At 38.5% G+C, this 20,338-nt stretch overlaps 1 protein-coding gene across 1 annotated transcript in view; it reads left to right on the forward strand.

Annotated features, from left to right (window-relative positions):
• Positions 1 to 4,512: 4,512 nt before the first annotated feature.
• nlgn2b (neuroligin 2b) overlaps positions 4,513 to 20,338 on the forward strand; it is a 61,594-nt gene continuing 45,768 nt past the window's right edge. Inside the window, exon 1 of the mRNA XM_053331938.1 lies at positions 4,513 to 5,369. The gene's annotated coding sequence lies outside the window, so the exon portion shown is untranslated. The remainder of the gene's footprint in view (positions 5,370 to 20,338) is intronic.

Here is a 20,338-nt window from a genome sequence, read left to right on the forward strand (position 1 = left end):
GGACCAGACACAAATATATAGCACATACGAAACAATAATCAGAAACATCTTTGCTGCTTTAAATGGGCACAGCATGCAGCAGACGCTTCTGACCAGCAGAGGGAGCTGTTCTCCTACGACTGAACACTAGAAATACGTCATCTTCCCATCCTTGAACTGGGTCTTGTATCTTAGTCTCTTGTGTGTTGCCTTGATACACAGATTAGTTTCCCTCAGTTACAGCAGCAACCATGTCTTCTGATTTTTCTTAATCTTTATATTTATACTGCTCTGCAGGGTATGAACCTTATTTACACAGCACATGTATTAGTGTCCTTCAACTCAATGTTTACATGTCAGATACAGGCATCCAATGTTCTTTTCCATTTTTTTAATTTATCCAACTACAAGGATGCTTAGAGTGTGTGTCCAAAGATGATTGAATTTGAGATAACGTTAATCTATAGCTCCAAGGTTACTGTGTGGATGTTTTCATTTCAGTGTGAATACTAACATTTAACCATATTACCTCTACTGCTCCTTACATGCCTAGCAGTCATTTAGTGGCATCCATCATATCTTCTGAAATATGGAAAGATTAGAGTTACTGACCCAGGTTCAGGTTGGCTTTTGATGTAATATTTTGTACCAGGCATGATTGAATACATATCTAAGGCAACCAGTCCTTTTACCTCACGCATCCTTCCAATCATACACTACATCCCGCTGCATTTCATCTCTTACCACCCACAGGAGTGGCATGCACAACCTTGCATTAGGAGAAGAAAAAGAGCTTATATCACCCAGCTGAATGCAAGCCAAACCAGCTGACAATTTAATTCAGCAGTGCAAAGTTTTATTATTCCCCCATCGAGTCAGGTGATGATGACGAGCTGGATCCTGTGATGCAATCCAAAGAAAAAAACAAAAAAGAATCACTCTCACTCACAAGAAAACTCCCACTCCCACTCGCAGTTTAAACTCCAGGGCCAGGCTGTACATATACTGCTTTGTTGTTGTGGTTAATAATATTCAGTGAGCAGATGATACTCCTTCAGCTGTTGGCTGTTTAATCTCCTCCCTGACCTACAGTATGATAAGCGGTCAGAGCCCCAGGGACCCCAGCACCTACAGTATCTCCCCTCTCATTTTAACATGACACCTGAGGTTTACCCCCTGTATTACGACCTATAACAAGCTCTCAGATGGCTACTTTAGGAATGAGATTATGTTCTTACATCTTATATCTAATATACAAAAACAACAGCAATGCAATTAAACCTTCTTTTCAATTATTTGAGGCTTTTCTTTCTTTCTTTTCTTTTTCTTTTTTTTGGCCATTTGTGTTGAGCATTTTAGAGTTTCAATTTTCCTAAAATGAATATCCCTGTCATATTTGAATGATAGATTGATATCCAATTTAATCCCCTTTTGTGATGTTACGCATAATTATGATAATCAGATTGTCTAACATGATTGACTTAATAAAAGTAATTTAAAATAATTCACAATATTGAAGATATAGGGCCATGTAATTAAAACTAAACTAAGGGGGTGAAATGCGCATATTTACTCATCAGTGACAGGGCAAAATGATCAGACCAACATAAGTTAAAATCTAAAGCAAAAGCTGATTAATCATTTTAATCTAGAAGCAGCTGATTGTATTTAAAAAAGATGAGAGCACAGAGCAAATGGATACTCAGATACATGATTTAATGTGTCAGGCAGCTAAATCAGGTGAATATAGTGTTCATTTTGTTTTTAAAGATAGATTAGTATATAGTTTTCATCGTTAAATAAAATTGTTTTGTTGTGCATTTTATTTGAATAGCTCATTTTGCTAAATATCAAGGACAAGAGGAAAAAGGACGCTTTGTCGATCCAATCTAACACATAGGTGTACGAATGAAAGGAGATTCTATGAGTCATTCATCTATCCATCCATTCCGTCTGGCATATCTGGGTTTGGGTCGTGTTGGCAGCAGGCTAAGTAGCTCAAGCGTCTTTCTCCCCAGCTACATCTTCCACTGTGGCGTTCCCAGGCCAAATGGAATATTTAATTCCTCTTCTAGTCAGATATGCCCAGGAGACCTCCAGGGATGTGCCCTGCGAACAACCTCATCAGATGGCTGAACCATCTTATCTAGCTTCATTCAACACAAAAGCACATTGGTTCCAAGATCTTTCTGCATGTCTAAGCTTGTCACTAAGAGTGCAGCCTGACACCATGTGCAAGATTGACTGTTTTGGCAGCCTGTATCCTCGATCTCCATTTGACTTTTTCAGTCACTACAAAGAGCTTGTGACCAATTGAGAGTTGTAGTGTTAAAACATACAGTAGGTGGGCAGTGGGTAAATAGAAACTGTAGTATAGACTGTTCACCCCACAGTTCAAATTCACAGTTCAGATATTGAACTCACCTTACTTTGGGCTTCCAACCTAACAGAGAAAATCCAGCATTTTCCCACAGAGTACCAGGGCCTCAGATTTAGAGGTACAGACTCATCCTAATTTATGCATACTTGGCTTAAAAGGTCACAGTTTTATAAAGCCTTGAGGAACTAAATCATCAACAAAAAGCAGTGCAAGGCTGAGGTTACCAAGCAAAACACACTCCACTCCTTGGCTGCACATTTTATCATTTAAAGCATATATTGTATGCTTTTGTGATTTTATGTTATCTATATACTGTTATGATGTCATATACCTATGCTGAACATGGTTAAAGTTAAAAATCTACATTCTCCCAGCAAGTCAAAAGCCAGGGATTCAGCCTACCCTAAACAATTTGTTTGCACCGTTTTTTTCTACCTTGCTGACGAGCTGATGTCAGCTCGTTGTACATGCCGATAAACAAACCATCCGGCTGTCGGTTCCATAGCCTTTACTACTGAGATTGCTTCTAAGGTTTTTCCATGTGTTGTTGGTATTGTCCACTCTTGTATTTTGGATTGAATCATACTGATGTTTGTGCGTAATTGACAATTCAAGTAAAGAAAGAGAAAAAGTAGTGAAATCCTGCTACTATAGTTTGTTGCATGGTTTGCTGATATTTCCGTTTGGAGATACCGAGAGCTGGCCAATGAGAACAGAGTAGATAGGGGGTGTTAAACAAACAAGAGCTAAAATGGCTTTTTCAAAGCTGAAATGAAAGGCTGTATAAAGAGCCAGTTTGAGAAAAATAAATGTAGTACTTTGTACTCAATAAAAGAGTTTTCTTAATTGTAAGTCATGCAAATACCATAGTGGAGTATTTAGCAGATATTTTCTGCGGGAGTTGGTGGATAGCAAAATAGAGCCAAAAGGAAACAGTCTTCCATTTGTCAGGTGGAAACGAGAGACCAATCCAAATTCATTCTAATGTTACTCCATGCTTGTTCGATGTGTAACTACATAACCGTTTGCCAGTTTTTTAATCAAGTAAAAACAAAGGCATGTTTGTATTGTGTTTACAGCTTGTTTCTGCTGCTCCCAAGTGGCCAAAAAATGATTGCAGGTTTAAGATAAAGATCCCCTGCATGTGTTACGATATAGAAAAATATCCTGATTTGAATATTTATTTGCCTTTTTCCTTAGGTTCAATTTTCTAGGTTGAAATGCCAAAGATTACAACTACTCCTTGTCATAGAAAAATCCAAAATCTATGAATATGCAAATATTGTTCATTAATCAGAAGTTTAACTCCTGAACACAAGATGCAGTTCACTGAAAAGTCCATTCTCAGTGTATGTGCACTGAAAGTTTTAAGTTGCATAGGGGACTGTGATTGACTTGTGATGTCACACAATGCTGTTCCTGCCCTGTAGGTACTCTGCAATATTGGTCAAACAACCAAGTAAAGAAACACAGCAAAACATTTTTGAGTGGAAGGAGACTTGAATTGAACACTGACATTGTCACACACATTGACCCTAAAATTATACCAAAGTAAGTAAGTAGGCTAAGTAAGTCCTCTGCAGCTACAGTCTATAAATGTAGCCTACAGTTACATATCAGATATCATGAAACATACTGAACCTGTGTTACCAATGTAGCCAACTAACAATGCCTTACATGGAAATAAACCTATTGAAATAAACATTTTCTAATAATTATTACTATATTAGTAATAGTGGTCGTTGTAGTATGAAATCTTAACATAATTATTGCATTGCAGCCTATTAGTGTTATTACAGGCTTACTGCTGCAAGTACTGTATAACTATTAGTGTAACACTGTAAAATGCAATGATGCCTGGCGCCAAAAGGTATGTATAAAAAAAGATATATGACGTCAGAGTGGTGCAGCTCCTCATCTAAAAACAATCAAAGCAAACCCCATAGCCTCTGTTTCAAATGCTGATTTTTTTTTCTCCCCACATGAGGATTGCAACAGAGCGAGCGCCTGTTCATTGAATTATGCTTCGCACCTCCTCGTCATGACAACTAGCTGTGAGATTGAAATATTGCAAGTGGTGCCCTATAAGCGAGAGAGCGGATGAGACCGCACTGAGAGAGAGAGAGAGAGAGAGAGAGAGAGAGAGAGAGAGACTGTTGAAGCTGTGGGATCTTTCTCCAGTGCAGTCACCGAGCGCGTCAAAATAATATCATCACTGCATCCTCACATTTCAATCCTTCATGGTGCTGTTCTTAAACCATGAAGGCTAAACGGAAGATCTCAGGCTGAGCCACTATTTTGTGGTAAGAGCGTCAGATACCAAGTGAAACCAACAGAGAGAGAGAGAAAGAGGGAGAGAGAGTGAGCTTCACGCAAGCGCGTAAAGACGAGATTGGACACCTGATTTTGTTGGGTGTCTTTAGAGCGCTATTCTACATTTTAAGTCCCAACAATCCGTGTTTTTCTTTTTTTTAAGGCCCTCTCGGTGCAGCGGGGGCAGATATCGTGGATTATTATCAGCAATGGACAAATGGGGAAAAGAGGACAGATCGCTGCGTTGACTTTTGAAGCAGAGTCTTGATGCTGTAGCATTACGCATTTATTTTACTGTGTGAGCGCTTTTCTTTTTCTTTCCACGTCTGAATTACACTCTGTATCTCAACATTATTTTTCAAAAAAAGAAAGTCAAAACATCTGTGGATAAGGAACAGAGCAGGGGTGTTGTCAGAGAGGGAATGAGAGGAGGAGGGGGGCAGTATGAGGTGTGCTTTTTTTGGAAAAGCCGGAGAAAGACGGACACCGAGAAGGTGTGCTGATGTGCGAAAGCCTGCGACGAGTTACCCTCCTGAGAAATAATTGCGATCGGGGGGAAGAAATGGCCTAGTTAAAAAAAAAACACCGTCGACACACCGACACCGACAGAGGATAGAAAAGAAGAATCGTGTTTAGATGGACGGGCCATCATCATCGTCATCCACATAATTCCGGGCGCTTGTATCGAGTCTTTTAGGTAAGCCATATGTTCACGACCACCTCCTAAACGTGACTAGAGATGTTCTGTCTGTCCAATGTATGTACGCTTTGGTGACTTCGCACATTGCGCACGTTATCCATCTTGACGCACTGTCACAATTGGGGAATGAGATTTTCAATGTAAATCCTCGTGCCACTTTGTTGCTATAGCACATATTTTCTTCCTTTTCAGCGGGAGCCTTGGATTGGCCTTGCCTGTTGATAAGCTGTCACATCTTCACCAGATCAGTCTACTTTGTGCATTCAGCATCAGTATTCAGTCGTGTTTTTGTTTTTTTTTGCTTGCCATGGTGATGATATTTATGTGATTTAAATTGGAATCAGCTCATCATGTCAGACTGTCAATCACACCGGCTGCGCTTTTCATTTAGGGCTCCAAAACAAGTGGCCTGTTATCATGCTCCTGCTCCTATAATGCTTTTTTTTTTAAATTGCATGTATTGATGACTGTATTGCAGCTTCATTAGAAACACATGCTGCTGTGCTGCAATATAACTCATCTCAAGCAAGAGTCTGTGGCAGGCCTTGAACTCAAGAAGATGTCCTCTCTAATGAACAAACCCACAAGAGCTCTGAGACACACACAGTATGCACAAACACACACACACACACACACACACACACACACAGCCTGTGCCCTAGAAGATGCAGATAGGATTGTGAATTAAATGCACACACTCTGATGATCCAGGGGAAGGCTCCATTAATATTCAGCGGTGGTTGGGCTGTGCTCAGTTAATGGCAGACAACAGGACCTCTGTTCTGACAGGTCATGGATGAGGAATGGTATATTTTCATTTTTAGGGAATGAATGTGTGTATGTGTGCCTGTAGCTATGGAGCAGTGACATTTAAAATCCATCAGAAAACCACTTTTTTTTTTTTTAGAGTTTTTGGCATCACGCTTGTGGTACTGTTGGAATAGCTTGCTTTCTTATGCCGGCTTCATGTCAGTCTGGTTACTTGCACATACCGAAAAGAATATGGTTGTTCTATTTGCTTAATTCAGTGCTTTTTGTCTAAATTCATACATTAAATAGACACCAAAGGTATGGTCAAAAATCTAAACAACTAATTATGTGATTACATGTTGAAATATCTGTTGAAATGTGTTAGTCACTCATCCATGTTGTCTCTACATATTTAGCAGCAAGTGGGCCTGGGTGATTTGGTAGCAAATTATATTAAAGAATGATATTTTGCTCTATTGAAAGATGCAGTGCAACTATATCATACAACAGTTAATGCATGCACTTTTCAAATTTTCTAACTAAAAGCTATTTGTTCGTCGCCAAGAAAAGACATGTGATTGCTGCCCTACCCAGGGCACTGTATCAAAAAAATACAGTAAAAGGCCAATAAAGCCAATATTGTGGTGAACGCAGTCGTTTGGTTTTCCAGAGACAAAAAGAAGATAAATGGAATATTAAAAAAAGGAAAGAATAGCTGCTTAATGGATTGGATGACAACATGAAATGGAGACTTACAATCCAGAACTAAGCGTGCTAAGTCTTAATGTTTAATGAAGTATGTTTGGGTGATATGTGTGTGTCAGTGAACAGGTTTAAGATCTTCATTGTGATAGTCTCTTCTACATGAGCAGGGACAAACTGGGGCCTTTCTGCTATGGTGATAAATGTTGTTTATGTGGCTGTTTTTGAGACACAGCATATAAAAGAGACAGTCAGATCATTTCAGCTTGTAGGTGATTGTAATTAGTTAATAGAAAAAAATGGTTAAAGCTTAATTTTCAGTAGATTACCTCATTATGTGTTTAAGCATGTATAACAAACAAAACACTTAAATTCCTCATTAAGATTTCGACATGTCAATTTTTCACGCTTTTTCTCGCGCTTTTCATTCATTTTTGCTGCTAACAGATATGACAAGGTCCTTCTGTATGAAATTATTCGGGCTGCATGTCTCTAGACTGAGGTTCACTGTGTATTTTAAAACAATACACAGAATCATACATTGGGTTGTGGATGAAATGGCCCTTTAATCTGCTCTCTTTGATGCTGCACGGCTGTGCGGTTTAATGAGAATTTTCAATTTGAGAAAGAAAATTTGCAGTTTAACAAGCCTTGATGGAATGAGCTAGTATAAAAACCTGTTGTATGTTAAACTGCCATAGTCAGACTGTATGGGGGCATGCTACAAAATATAGGTAATAAACTGTAGTGGCATTTGTTTTTTCATCCATTTCTTCCAATGTGGAACAAAATGTTGCTGTTTTGTTGTGAAGGTGTTTTTTACTGGGAAATACAGGTGAAACCCACACAGAAAAATTACCTTAAAAAAAGTGCCCACGTGTTTTAACTTCACTGTTTTGTTTTACTGCACTGCTCTAAAAATATCCTCACACACTCTTTTTTTGTAGCATTAATCATATGTTTAATGTTAGTTTATGGTTAAAATGATATAAAATATGCACAATAAACTTTACTTTTAAATGCATATTTTAAATATGTACAGTCATCTCTATAGGCTGTAGTTCATGTCCTGTTTAGTGGATGCCAATGATGCTGCTACCACAAAATCTTCTGCTGTAAACGATGCTGCATCCATCAAAAGTTGTACAGAATCATTTTGCTGCCACACAGGCAACAGTGAAAAAAGTGTCAAATGAGCAGTCTCCTAGCAATGACGCATTCACCCTTTAAAAAGCTCAAAAGTATTTGATATTCTTGTTTAATTACATATTCTACTATAACACCCAGACTGACTTTGTCATTTGAGTTGATGGAAGAACAGTAGATTGAGGTCATCTTATCAGGTATTGCTGGCGATGTCAGTCTAATATGTTAAGCCAGAGGATGTTTGTTAGAAACTTTCTCATGGTGGTTAATTTAGTGCAGTGTAAAAATGGCCCACCCTATGTTGGAAGCATTTAACCCCACATAATTTGATTTGCTGTTTGGAAAACAGATCAAATCATTTGAGTTTTTTGTTGTTTGTTTCCGGGATGCCTCTGGGTTTCCTCCCTGTCATTGCTGTCTTTTAATGTCACTGCACTATGAATTGCAGGTCAGTCCCTCAAGGAGAGCCTGCAGCATTGTGCACTTAGACAAAGTGTGTATCGAGGGCCCCAAAAAGTCTACAAAAGAGCCCTCATACACTTACCAATTTGGTAATGTGAGACTGCCCTGAGCCCTCGTAGATGTATCAAGAACATTCTTCAAAACCTGGGATTCCTGTTGGGCTGAGAGGTTGGAGGTTGGAGGTTTGGATGGTAGTGTCACAGCTGTAAAAGCAAGTGACTTCTTGGCTTGGTCCCTGCTGATGTGCTGTCTGGAAATCTGTGCAGTAATAGCACAAAGACATGCACAATTCAAGCCCATATTGACTTAAATGACTTGCTTGAAAGTGTAGCAACTGTTACTATCCATATATCCTCTCCCCATATGACCAACCTAGTTTCTCATCATTCTGCTACAACATCTTGACATAAAACGTTTACTGTATGCTGTGATGGAGGTTTGGCGATTTTTAATTTCTGTGTGAAGATGTCAAGTCAGAGAGAAAGGAGGTTAAAATGACCCAGTTCTCAGTCACGTCACGAGCAAGGAGGAGAAAAGCCGGCAAGAATGGCTTGACCTGACCCATTATCTGTGAGCAAAGTAAAGCTGGAGAAAATGCCTGTGCAAATGCCATGGTAACCATCTTGTGTAACCTCTTTTGAACAATATCACATAACAGTCATCCATGAGATAAGCCTGGATAAGTGTCATCCAGTCTTGTGCAGTCTGGGAAGAATATCACACGAAACCCCATTAAAAAAAAATGTAGTCATTTAAGGTATCCTTTATTAGCGACAGAGGTGCAAACCCATTAAAAACAGGACACGTGACCTTTCCTGAATCGCAAAGTTCCAGCCTTCAATTCATCAGATGTGATCCATTAAGCAGCTGTAACATTTTATTCTCAGATTGGTTTTTTTTGGGCAGTGATGCTCGAGCCGGCATTAAAACATGTATTCTTTAAAAAAAAAGAAAGAAAGAAAAACATTGTTTATTTCAGCTGCTAGTGTATCACTGAACTACACTCATCATAATTTGCCATGCTTATGACACAGCACACACATTAGGCAGCTGGTGCTCTTTAGAAAGGTGTGGGCAGTGTTGACATGAATTGGACAGACAGGGCAGTTTGTAATGTGGCTTACATGATGTATTCGGGGAGGCGGCCCATTTGTGAAAAATGAAATGTCATAGTTTCTACATTTTCAGATGGGGTCATGATTATCTGTTAATGACGGGGTAAGAAGTTAGCTAAGTGTAGTTTCATTGGCTCGGGACACATCGAGGAACTTTAAGGCTTGAACGAGTATGAGATACGGTGCAAAATGAAATGTTAATAACCATGCATCTACCCACTCTGTCCCCTCTGTGCTGAGGTGAACTGCTGTGGAAAAAAAATACTATACTCTTGTCTTGTCTTGTTTAGTTAGGGATAAAGAAAGAGTGATTATTGATATGCATTGATGGAGAAGACTGTCTATGCAAGTCGTCACTGCAACTTAGCTGGAAATAAGATGTTAGACTATGTAATACACAGACATTTAAAGACATAACTATGATTAAAGTAGCTACCTGACATTGAAAGTTATGCGCATTTTGTATTCAGTTAACCTATTTTTAACTCTGTTGTCTTGGCATTGGAAAGGATTGCACCCTTTTGTATAAAGTAGAGGAGACCAACTGAGAACCACAGTCAACGGATGATAGAACAGTTTTAAGAGGAAACATATTCTAATGTTTGCATTTGTTTAAAAATCTTGATGTAAGTGTTAAAAATTGGCACATGGATGTTAAGACTAAATTGTGCACATTAGACTCTTGAAACTTTGACACACCCTGCAAATTGTAACACCGGAAAGCTTGAATCCAAAATATGTTAAAATACGAAACTTATAACTTTTATTTGCATGTTTTGGTTGAATTAAAATGTTTGTGTGATCCATATAAAACTATGTACTGTAACTACTTGACCTGTGATTGCTCTGTTTGAAGCCCTGTGCACAAAACTAGGCCAACTAGGCTCTTGTAACCAATTTTTTTGTCAAATCACTAAACAGTAAGCAAGAGACATTTTATACATAGTGAAATAAAAACCATCATTTAGTTATGGCTACTGGAGGGGGGGTGGGGGGGGTACTGTGTTACATTACATCAGCTGTTTTAATCCTGTGATTTCTGTTGATCTGGTCATGCTTATTGTCACAAATGGATTTTGAGCTGCTGATTTAGGCCTTATATGCCAAATCATTTAGCCATTTTGTTGGCGTAGGATTATTGGTGCATTGTCAGTGTGTGAAATACCCAGTGATGGCTGGGAGGTCCCGGTACCATGGGCGGGACTTCCATAACAGAATAATGCATCAACCACTATCCAAGTAGCTATACAAGAATTTGTGCAGTATTATCAGTCTCTTCATCTAGGGAAGTTCTTTTTGAGTTTGACTATTAATTCAGTTGATTTTCCTACAGAATCCTGCCCTATGTAGACTCTCCTTAAGATCACTTCTAGATTGAGCTGGCATTGGAGCCTTCTTTTTGTTCCACCATGTCAAAGAACACATGATCAACCTCACCCTCACCTGTTACATCACAGCAAACATAAATAATCATATAGGAATGGCAGTGAACTGTGCTTTTGTCAATTCTGATGCTTCACAAAGGTTCAGTCTTTTGAACCTTGTCATCAAATTTGCACCACATCTTTTGAGTAATGTGCTCAATCATCTCTGCATAAGCTTTGTCAGATTAATGGATGTTGCCGTTTAGTTACTGCATCTTCATAAGGGTCATGAGCTGTTTGAATGACATTCTTTCCTTTACAATAGTGTATGCCATTCTGAATAGAATATCAGTCTTTTTAATTGAGCTGGATTGCATATCCGCCACTTGATTTGGCAGGGTGTCTTTTTGCCTTGCCTGGACAACTTCCAAAGCTCTATCGTGAGCAAAAAGTACTTTGTGCTTGTGTTTTTTGTTGTCTCCTAGCATCTGGCACACAAACATATCCATCTATCCATTATTCTGCCAGGTGTACTCCAGATTTCTTCTCAGAATGCAGCTAACTTTTAGCTTCTCTGTGGACAAAACATCCTAGCATTCCTCTTTTGATTTCAAATCAAGCATTGCAAATCTTCCATTCTTCCATTCCTTCTTGTGTCTAACACTGATTAATCAATAACCTGGCAGATCAATACCTTGGGCACCATCAATCTCACTTGCCATGGCATCTGTCCCATCCGAGTTTCTCTCTGGTTTGGGCAGGTCCTGCTGTATCATATCCAAGCTAGCAGCTGAAGCACCAATGTTATCTCCATTAACTGTCTGTTCACTGCCATTTTGACCTTCCGTGCTGTTTCGTAACCTTTTGTCAGTGACACCAAAATTTGGTAATAGCGTGGTTTGTTTCCGTGAACCCACATAATACTGGTGCAAATAACAAATAAATAACGAGTGTGACAGTAGTTTGCAAATTAAGCAGTGTTAGCATTTCAATGGCACCTTGGGCAGGGTGACAGCATGCCCCAGTAGCCAACCCTTTAAATTACACTGTAATTTCATTTAACCTTGCTGTATGGATAAATAGAAAAAAAATTAGGCACATTTTTTGAGACCCCCTTAAAATTTCCATTTGAGAATTTCAAGGAGTCCTAGCTGTTAATTATGGGGTCCAAGGTCCCCCAGAACCCCCCATATTTCGCACACTGTGCATTGTGATTCACTGTACAAACTGTTCCAAGTGAAAAGGCTATCATTCTTTTAAAGGAACATATTATGTATTGTGCTTATTGTGATTTTCGTTGCCAATGAGATGACCTTGGCTCATCACTCATGCCCATGAATGACTCAAACATGTGCAGATGTGTTTGAGAAGTTGAAATTTCGACTAAAGAACAACATAAAGTAGTGAAATAGTACCGGTTAATGGTTTCTGACGTTTCTGCGGAACCGGCGGAAGTCTCCTGAGAGGCAGTTTCCAAGAGCTGGCCAATCAGAGACAGAGCTAAAACTGTCTGTTTCAGTAAGAAGCTGAACTGAGGGGCTGCATAATGAGTCAATTATGTTAAGTCAGTCAGTTAAATTAATTGAATTTGAACTGTAAATCTTGTTAGGACATTGCAGTAAAGCCCCAGATTAAAAAAAAATAGACCTAGAAATGTGCATGATATGTCCCTTTTAATTCTAGTATATAGTTCATGTTAAAAGTTTTTGTTTCCTGGCTGTCTAGTCTCTGGGTTAGTCCAAATAGACCATTATTTTTATATTTGAGGTCAAGCTTAAAAATTGGGGTGAGAATGTTTGTGGTTACTATGTCAGTGTTTTGTTTGTAAGTGCAGTAAGTTCTCAATGTTACAAGATTCAATGTGACATGCAAAAAGGTTACTCTCCGCCCATATGAGATGTTTTGGTCCTAAGCCAATCATACACTGTACAGTATGTGGCGGAAGTTAATTAAGACTATCATATTTAATTTAATCATCAACCCCAGATTCATATAGATTCACTGGTAAACATCATTGTCCTTTCTTCTTAACTCAAAAATAAACTGGGCTCCACTGAGTGCCCAAACAGCCACAACATGTGCAGATAATGGGGTTACCATGTTCTCAACAGGCCAAAACATCAGCAGTGGAAAAGATTGTTCTGCCAGTTTTACAGGCAGTTTCAGATTATATGAAAAAAATGAAGCTAGGCTTGAATGCAGATTAAAACTGATTTACCTGGGTAACACTACGAAGGGGAACCCTGGCTCCCATGTTATCTTAAAAATAAAGAAATGTTTCTCCTACGCAGCTAAATTGACTCATTTACAATATTCCCTATATTAACTATGCTCCCTATAGTTTAACAAAATCCATTTCCTTTTGCATAAGAAACTATAATTACAGATGAAATGTGTTATAGATTGTTATATTAGGGAGGCATCATGGGATTTGTGCCATATAATACAGTGGGACTGCGTGAAAATTTTAATTTCAGAAATGACTGTCAGCATTGTAAAATAAGATGGAATAAGGGAGGTCACTGCAATGGAACTTTTAGGAAAGACTTGATTATGACGACCTGAATTGTTAGAGCAGGTTCACTTGGAATCACAGATCATTGAAATTGCAATATTTCCTTAATTTTTGTTGGGGTTAGTAGATTGCTGAGAGTTGATGGAAATGTACCCATCCGGCTTACCATCAGGGTGCGAATTGCATTGACAGGACAGATAGCCTTAAAATCTGGGCACCACTGTCTTTGTTTGGCAATACATACAAGCATGCGTAAGACTTGGTTTCACCAAAAAATGGAACAGCAAAATTCATCTGTGCATCATTGCAATATATTTCATTCACAGTGCTGGTTGGTAATGCACGCTAGTCAAGTAACATTAGCTCTCCAAGTTCTCTCCAAAATCTATTAGATTATTGTTTTGTCTGCTGTATAGGTTGCAGAGTAGTGTTTTGATGCCACAATGCAGATACCCTTACATTACATTAATGTATATCCAACAAACCACTTGAACTTGGTGGACATCAAGGTCAGCTGAAGTCTTTTATGTCATATAACTGATTTCTGTGCAGTTTCATGTGAGTACCACCAAAGGGTTACACTGATGACTGCTGAGACTACTACACAGTATAGTGCTCTTGCAAAATATCAGGTAGTTTATTCAGACACTTAAGGATTAAGGATGGTTTACTGGAAATAGAAGTCCAGATGTACAACAGATGAATCTAAGCAGCACGGGAGATTCAGCGCGGCGTACAACCCCGTAACAGAAGCAGTGACATGAGTAATCACAGGAGCAAGAGTGTGAGCCTGTCAGATTATCAAGACCACCTAATTACCGTGTTTTAATGTGATAGGTGATAGCAAGAGTCAGCTGATACTGATCAGCTGACACATGGAGCCCAGTGCTCTACCTGAACCAGCATGATGCCTCATTTCCCAATTTAAGAACATGCATCCATGTTTTGGAAAGCCATAAACACAAAGGCATAGCAATAAACATGTTGGGAATTTATTAACAGTGCTTTCTATTTTAGTATTGAATTTTGGACTTAGTGAGACTGCATGGCATCTAATTTTACTATGAGGTTTCAGTATCGGCTTATATAGGCAATTGTTGCTGAGACTATATTGCTGTCTACTTTTCATTAAATATTTTACACAGCATGTTGCATTTGTCCTGTCAAATAAACCATTTAAGGGATGTTTAATTGAAGAACAGAGGAGATACAACACAATGTAAACACTGTATATGAGAAATCATGCATACGATCAAAAATTGGTGAGATAAAAGTCATCTTTTGAATGATTTGTCAGTTTTAAAAGCCGAAACCCAAATTACATCCCCCATCTTTTATTCAGCTGACCTCAGAGGGGGTACCTTTGGAGTACAGGAAACCTCTCAACACTTTTGGGCATACAAATCATTTCAGCAGAATACATCACATACAGCGAGCCTCAGCGCTCTACTTGAGTGAACTTACACATCATCAATGCAGCCAGCCCATCTGTCAAGATGTGCTTTCCACTGAACATGGCAGTCCTCTTAAGGCAACATTTAAATTTCAGCAGCTGCTTGTGTTGTGGCAGCTTGAATAGCATGGCAAAGTAAACTGTATGTATTTGCTCAAATGAATGATGATCCCTAGTCAAAACTCCCTCAGTGTGAGACAATAAAGCAGGCTCATGTTCCAGGATGCGTTGTTCAACTCTTCTGGCTAGAAAAAAGAAGGCAGTTTACTTTTCCCCTCTCTGAACAGATGAACAGTGTATAGCTATAGGACCAGCTGCATGGTTTGTAGATGATTGTATTATGTATTATTTGAATTGTTTGTGGTCAAACATAGTGCACCTGTTCTCTCCCACACATAGAAATGCTGTCATGGCTCCTACGTTTTGAAACCAGTGTGTGACTAGACTCACAAATAACAACTGCAACTCCTTATTTATCCCATTTGTACAATATCCCCAACTATATGTGGTTTCAAGGACCGTTATCATGGCTGTAGACAAATATTAATTGGGAAAAAAGGAAAACACTGTCTTTTTTTTCCTAAACAGATTTTAATTGTGGACAATACCCATTTTATTTGACTAACTCAGTCTAAAAACCACATCAGTGTCCATATAGGCACCTATTAGTAAATTGTGAACCTATCCTTTTAAGATTTCAGCACCGGTGGATTTGGTGACCCCCATTGACTCCCAACAAGTGGAGCTTAATACTCCAGCAAACTCTCCTTGACCAGCTACTTTTTCAGCAATATAATAGAAGAATAACTAATGTGTCTGCAAGTACAACTAAAAAAACTCACATTACTAAACCAACCAATTTGTTTACAATATTTAAAACAGAACTGCTGTCAAAATATGACCAATATCTCTACTAGCTACTACTCTAAAGTGTTGTGTGCCACTACAGTATGTCAATTTTCCTGGGAGTCAAAATATTAGTATGAAAATGTCAGGGATCCTTTTTTTGCCTGGGATGATCTTTATGTTATTCAGAAGCGTGTAATGCAACATGACCACTTTCCCTTTCTTGAGCAAACAAGGGTAAGAAAAAAAAAAGAAAAACAACAAAAGTTAATTTGTTATTCTTGGGATCCCCTGTCGATATTGTGGGAGTACCTGCATTTACACATTGAGCTCCACTGGTTGATTTCAGAGAAAAATGGTTGTGTGTTGCCAAAGGAAAAAAAAACACTATGCAGTTTATCTGAGCCTCTCTGAAAACATTTCAATTATTAATTTGTTTGGATACTCAGAACTCAGCTGGACTACTGTGTATTACCACAGCAGTTATGGAGCAGGGTTATGAGAAACTAAACAAACAAAGTGAATCAAATGGATGCCACATGCTTGAAGACAGACAATAACATGTTGGTGCAATCATATCAGGAATAACTAAAAGCATCTCAAATTAATCACATTGAATTTTCCTCTTCTCAGTTTTTTCCAGTCTAGTGGAGCCCAGTCATCGCACCTCTTAACTCTTTCATGCGTGTCATATTTTATACGGAACAATTAAACATTTAACTTTATTTCTAAATAACAGTGGTGACAATGCCAGTGTCTGATCTGTCTTATGATGTTCTGGTGTTTGCTTTCCTTTTAAATGAGAAATATCACAAAAAGAAAAATCCCAATCTCTGACCGAATACCAGGTGTCACTGCAAGAAGACACAATAGATGCTTATTCGATTATTTTTACAACATTCAACATCAAATTGCCAAATTGTCAAAGATTTTTAAAATGAAAATTAGTGCAAATAAACTACACAAGACATGTTTTTTATTGACACTAGTCTGCAAAACAGCACCAGTACAACTGCACCAAACCCAAAATGGATGCAGTACTGTGAATAAACTATTTTATTTCCCATTTTATTAATTGTTTTCAGGTAATATCATTATATTTGAACAAAGGCTTTTTTAAAACCAAACTTTCATTATTCATATTCATAAGCTATTGTTTAAAACATGCTGCTTCAAGCCTTAAGTTCGGACTTCTTCTACACAACATAATAAGCATTGTTTCTCATATAAATTACTCATTATTATTCAAAGTAGACTGACTGGCTATACTGTACAGCACAAACTTGCAGTATATTGATCATTCTCAGGTATATATAGAGTTGTGGAGCCAAGGTGTTTGAGGAATTCAGTATTTTACAATAATGATATGGACTGATGTTGTTATTAATTATTCCAAGTAAAATATACCAATAATTTAAAGCTAATATGATCAGTCAGTTTATCACATTCAACACCAATTGATCATTTTACATGTGATTGTGCATATATTTGCCATATTGTGAGGATTGTTGTATTTTTATATTAATAATGATCTCAAGCATGTATCCGATCCTACTATACAGTCATTTTTGTCTCCACAATTCACATAACCTAAGCATTCCCTTCCTTGTGCTTATATATAGTTTCCCTTCCTCTCTGTCACCATTCATTATCTCATCTCAACCTACAGTATATTGTCTTATTATGTCTACATATCACTCAGTGTCTGAAATATAACTCCATGTTCCCACCTTTCTGTTGCACTTAAATCTCTCTCCAGCTCTCTGGCACGGCCCTCATCTGCCCACACTGGTGCAGTATCCAGACTGCAGCTGTGCTCCCCTATCCCCCCACTGACTGCACACTTCACTAGCAATGAGTATTATTGTGTAAATGTGCCGTACGGTGTCGACCATGTGTGCTTTTTTCCAGCCTAATTTTTTTCCCTTTTTCCCCCCTTACACTCACATGATCTTATGTAAGATTGAAGCAGGTGTGGCTGACATGTGTGTCTTAGCACTCTGAGGATGCCCTTAAAAGCATATTAGTCTTTACACAAGGGACTGTGTGTGGGGATAACAGGTAACAAAATGCCAACGCGGTTTGAAAACAAAAACACGAGTGGATACCAATGATTTATTTATGTAAAGAGCTTACATTTTGGATGCAGCTTTTAGAATATAACAGGCTGGGATTGTTGTGGTCTTGGTGATATGAACAACATAGGGTCATGGTTGCAACCTTTTAGTTACTGTGACAACCGAAAACGAGCACTTAGTTTCAATTAAGCACACAGTTCAAATTAAAGTCATCCAGCAGGGTATGTTTGGTCACAGTCACATTTTTACATAGAGAAGAATATAGAAAGACTTTTTTTTCTTGTTGTTGCTGGGAGTTGATCTCCTCACAAAACACCCAACTACCACTCATCTTTGAAACAAACACTGTCCGGTCAAATCCCCTCATGTCCTTTTTCAGCACAAGAACGCCTTTATGACATCTGGGGATGTTATTCTCACATTACTCCTGACGTAGATCGACAGTGTTAATATGACAACAGCAATAACTGGATTATGTCTTAATTAGAATATAAGGCGTAAATGTAACTACCGTCTTGGTGAGCTGTCAGTTACTCCTAAAATGTCAATGTTGATGATTAATTGACTGAAAATAGCTTTTGTTGCAAAAACACGTCAGCAGGAAATGAAATGTGCAAAACAGCAGCTTTTAAAAAAAAAGTTCCTCCAATGGGTTAGGAGCTAGTCTGATATTCACTCTATAACTTGGTAGTTTCTGTCATCTATTAAGATATCAAACTGGTTCACCTGACAACCTTCCAAAAGGCAGATTACTTACTAAATCTAATAAAGTTTTGCATGATAACATACTGCGCTTCATTAGATTATTGCCTCCTAGAAACAGATGTTTTTCTTTTCAATTGTGGCTCAGAAAACCACTGTAAACATCGGTGCTTCCCTCTTGTGACGCCCTAGAAAATGATTTGAAAAGAGCTGCAAGGGCAACTTCATGTTTGGCAGGATGGTTGTTAGGAAAGATGTACGGCACAGTCAGGAAGTACTGGGAGAATGATGTGTTTTGGTTCTACTCCAACACATCAGATGCAAAATGAGGTTAAAGTGCTGACTTTCAGCTTTAGGGACATTTAAAGGATGTTCACTTCCACACTGGGTGAACTGCAGGGCTCGTAGCTCATGTCTATACATAATACCCCCAACTTTAGAACATTGCAGCAAGACATTGATCCTAAACATAGAGACATTAATCCTAAGCATTGATCCTAAACAAGATATACACTATGTTTTAATATATCTCAGTAAATCTGCACCATTAAAACAACTGTTTAATTACATGCAATTCAACACGCTATGGTCTAATAATACATACATTAATTACAGTGTACAGCAGGTTTCATCTTCTAGCTGCTGAGCATCTCCACAGACTATCAGTACGGTGGAGCTTTAAGGAAAGGGATTACAAGATGAGTTGTAACCTGACATTCAAGCGAACCACTTAACCATGCATGTCACCCCAGTTGCCTGCACCTGCCTCTATTTTAGCCACGACCGTTTTCCCCCTCTCTGCCACTGATGTCAACTCCTCCTCACCCTCAAAAAAAAAAAAAGTCATCCTGACCTCACGCTTTGCTCTGTCCATGCCCTCACAACTGTACATTTGAACTCCTTCCTGTGTTAGTTATAGCTGTGTGCGGAACTTTACATTATAAGCAACTTATATATAATAATAATGAACCCAAAATATATGCAAAAAAATGTGAACAAATGACACATAAACCAAATATTCTGATGCCCCTTGAGGACAGATTTGATGATATGAGGCTATCATTGTAGAGAACGAGGCTTAATTGAAAATAGATGCATGTTCCAAGAAACTCCAGCTTTTATTGTATATTTATTATATACAACTAATATTTTTTATGTAAAGTACTAATATTTGACATTGAAGTGAATGGGAAAGTAGTCTCAGACTTTTGGACCCTACTGTGTCTAGTTATATACTGTTCTATTACAGTCTCAACACTTAACAGTGAATCATGGAGTTATTTCTTATTAGAGATTTATAAAGTTGACTATTTTGGCTTTTATGTAATTTTATTTCACCATCTTGCTACACGTCCCATCCAGACCTTCTTCAGATAAAGGAAGAGGGATTCGCTTGTCAGTTTGAATGTAACTGTCACAGATGGTAATGAATTAGTCAGACTCACACATTGCCAGCAAAACATTCATAACACACCCACATCAAGAACATGAGACACACAGCGGCAGCATATTACTCGGGATTCCTCGGTTGAACGGGACACTTTGCGAGATGAACTGTGTGGAACTGAGAGAAAACACTGAGCGTCAGTTCATTCTCACTCCAAGATAAAGCACGATGATGTAAATTTGGGGGATATTGTCGGCTTCTGGCTTGGTGTTGTCACATTTTTTAATGATCACATTTAAAGTAGGCTAAAGCAACGTCTGGCCCGTGGCTACATTCAAGACTTTTGAGTTTCCTGTCAGCCTGAGCTCCTCGGGGTCTTTCGACTCTTCCTGCAGTCTGGAGTCAAGAATAAAGCTGATTGCAGTTTTGCTAGGGGGGGCTTAGCG

This window comes from Scomber japonicus, chromosome 13 (genome assembly GCF_027409825.1).
Source record: "Scomber japonicus isolate fScoJap1 chromosome 13, fScoJap1.pri, whole genome shotgun sequence".
Taxonomy (NCBI): domain Eukaryota; kingdom Metazoa; phylum Chordata; class Actinopteri; order Scombriformes; family Scombridae; genus Scomber; species Scomber japonicus.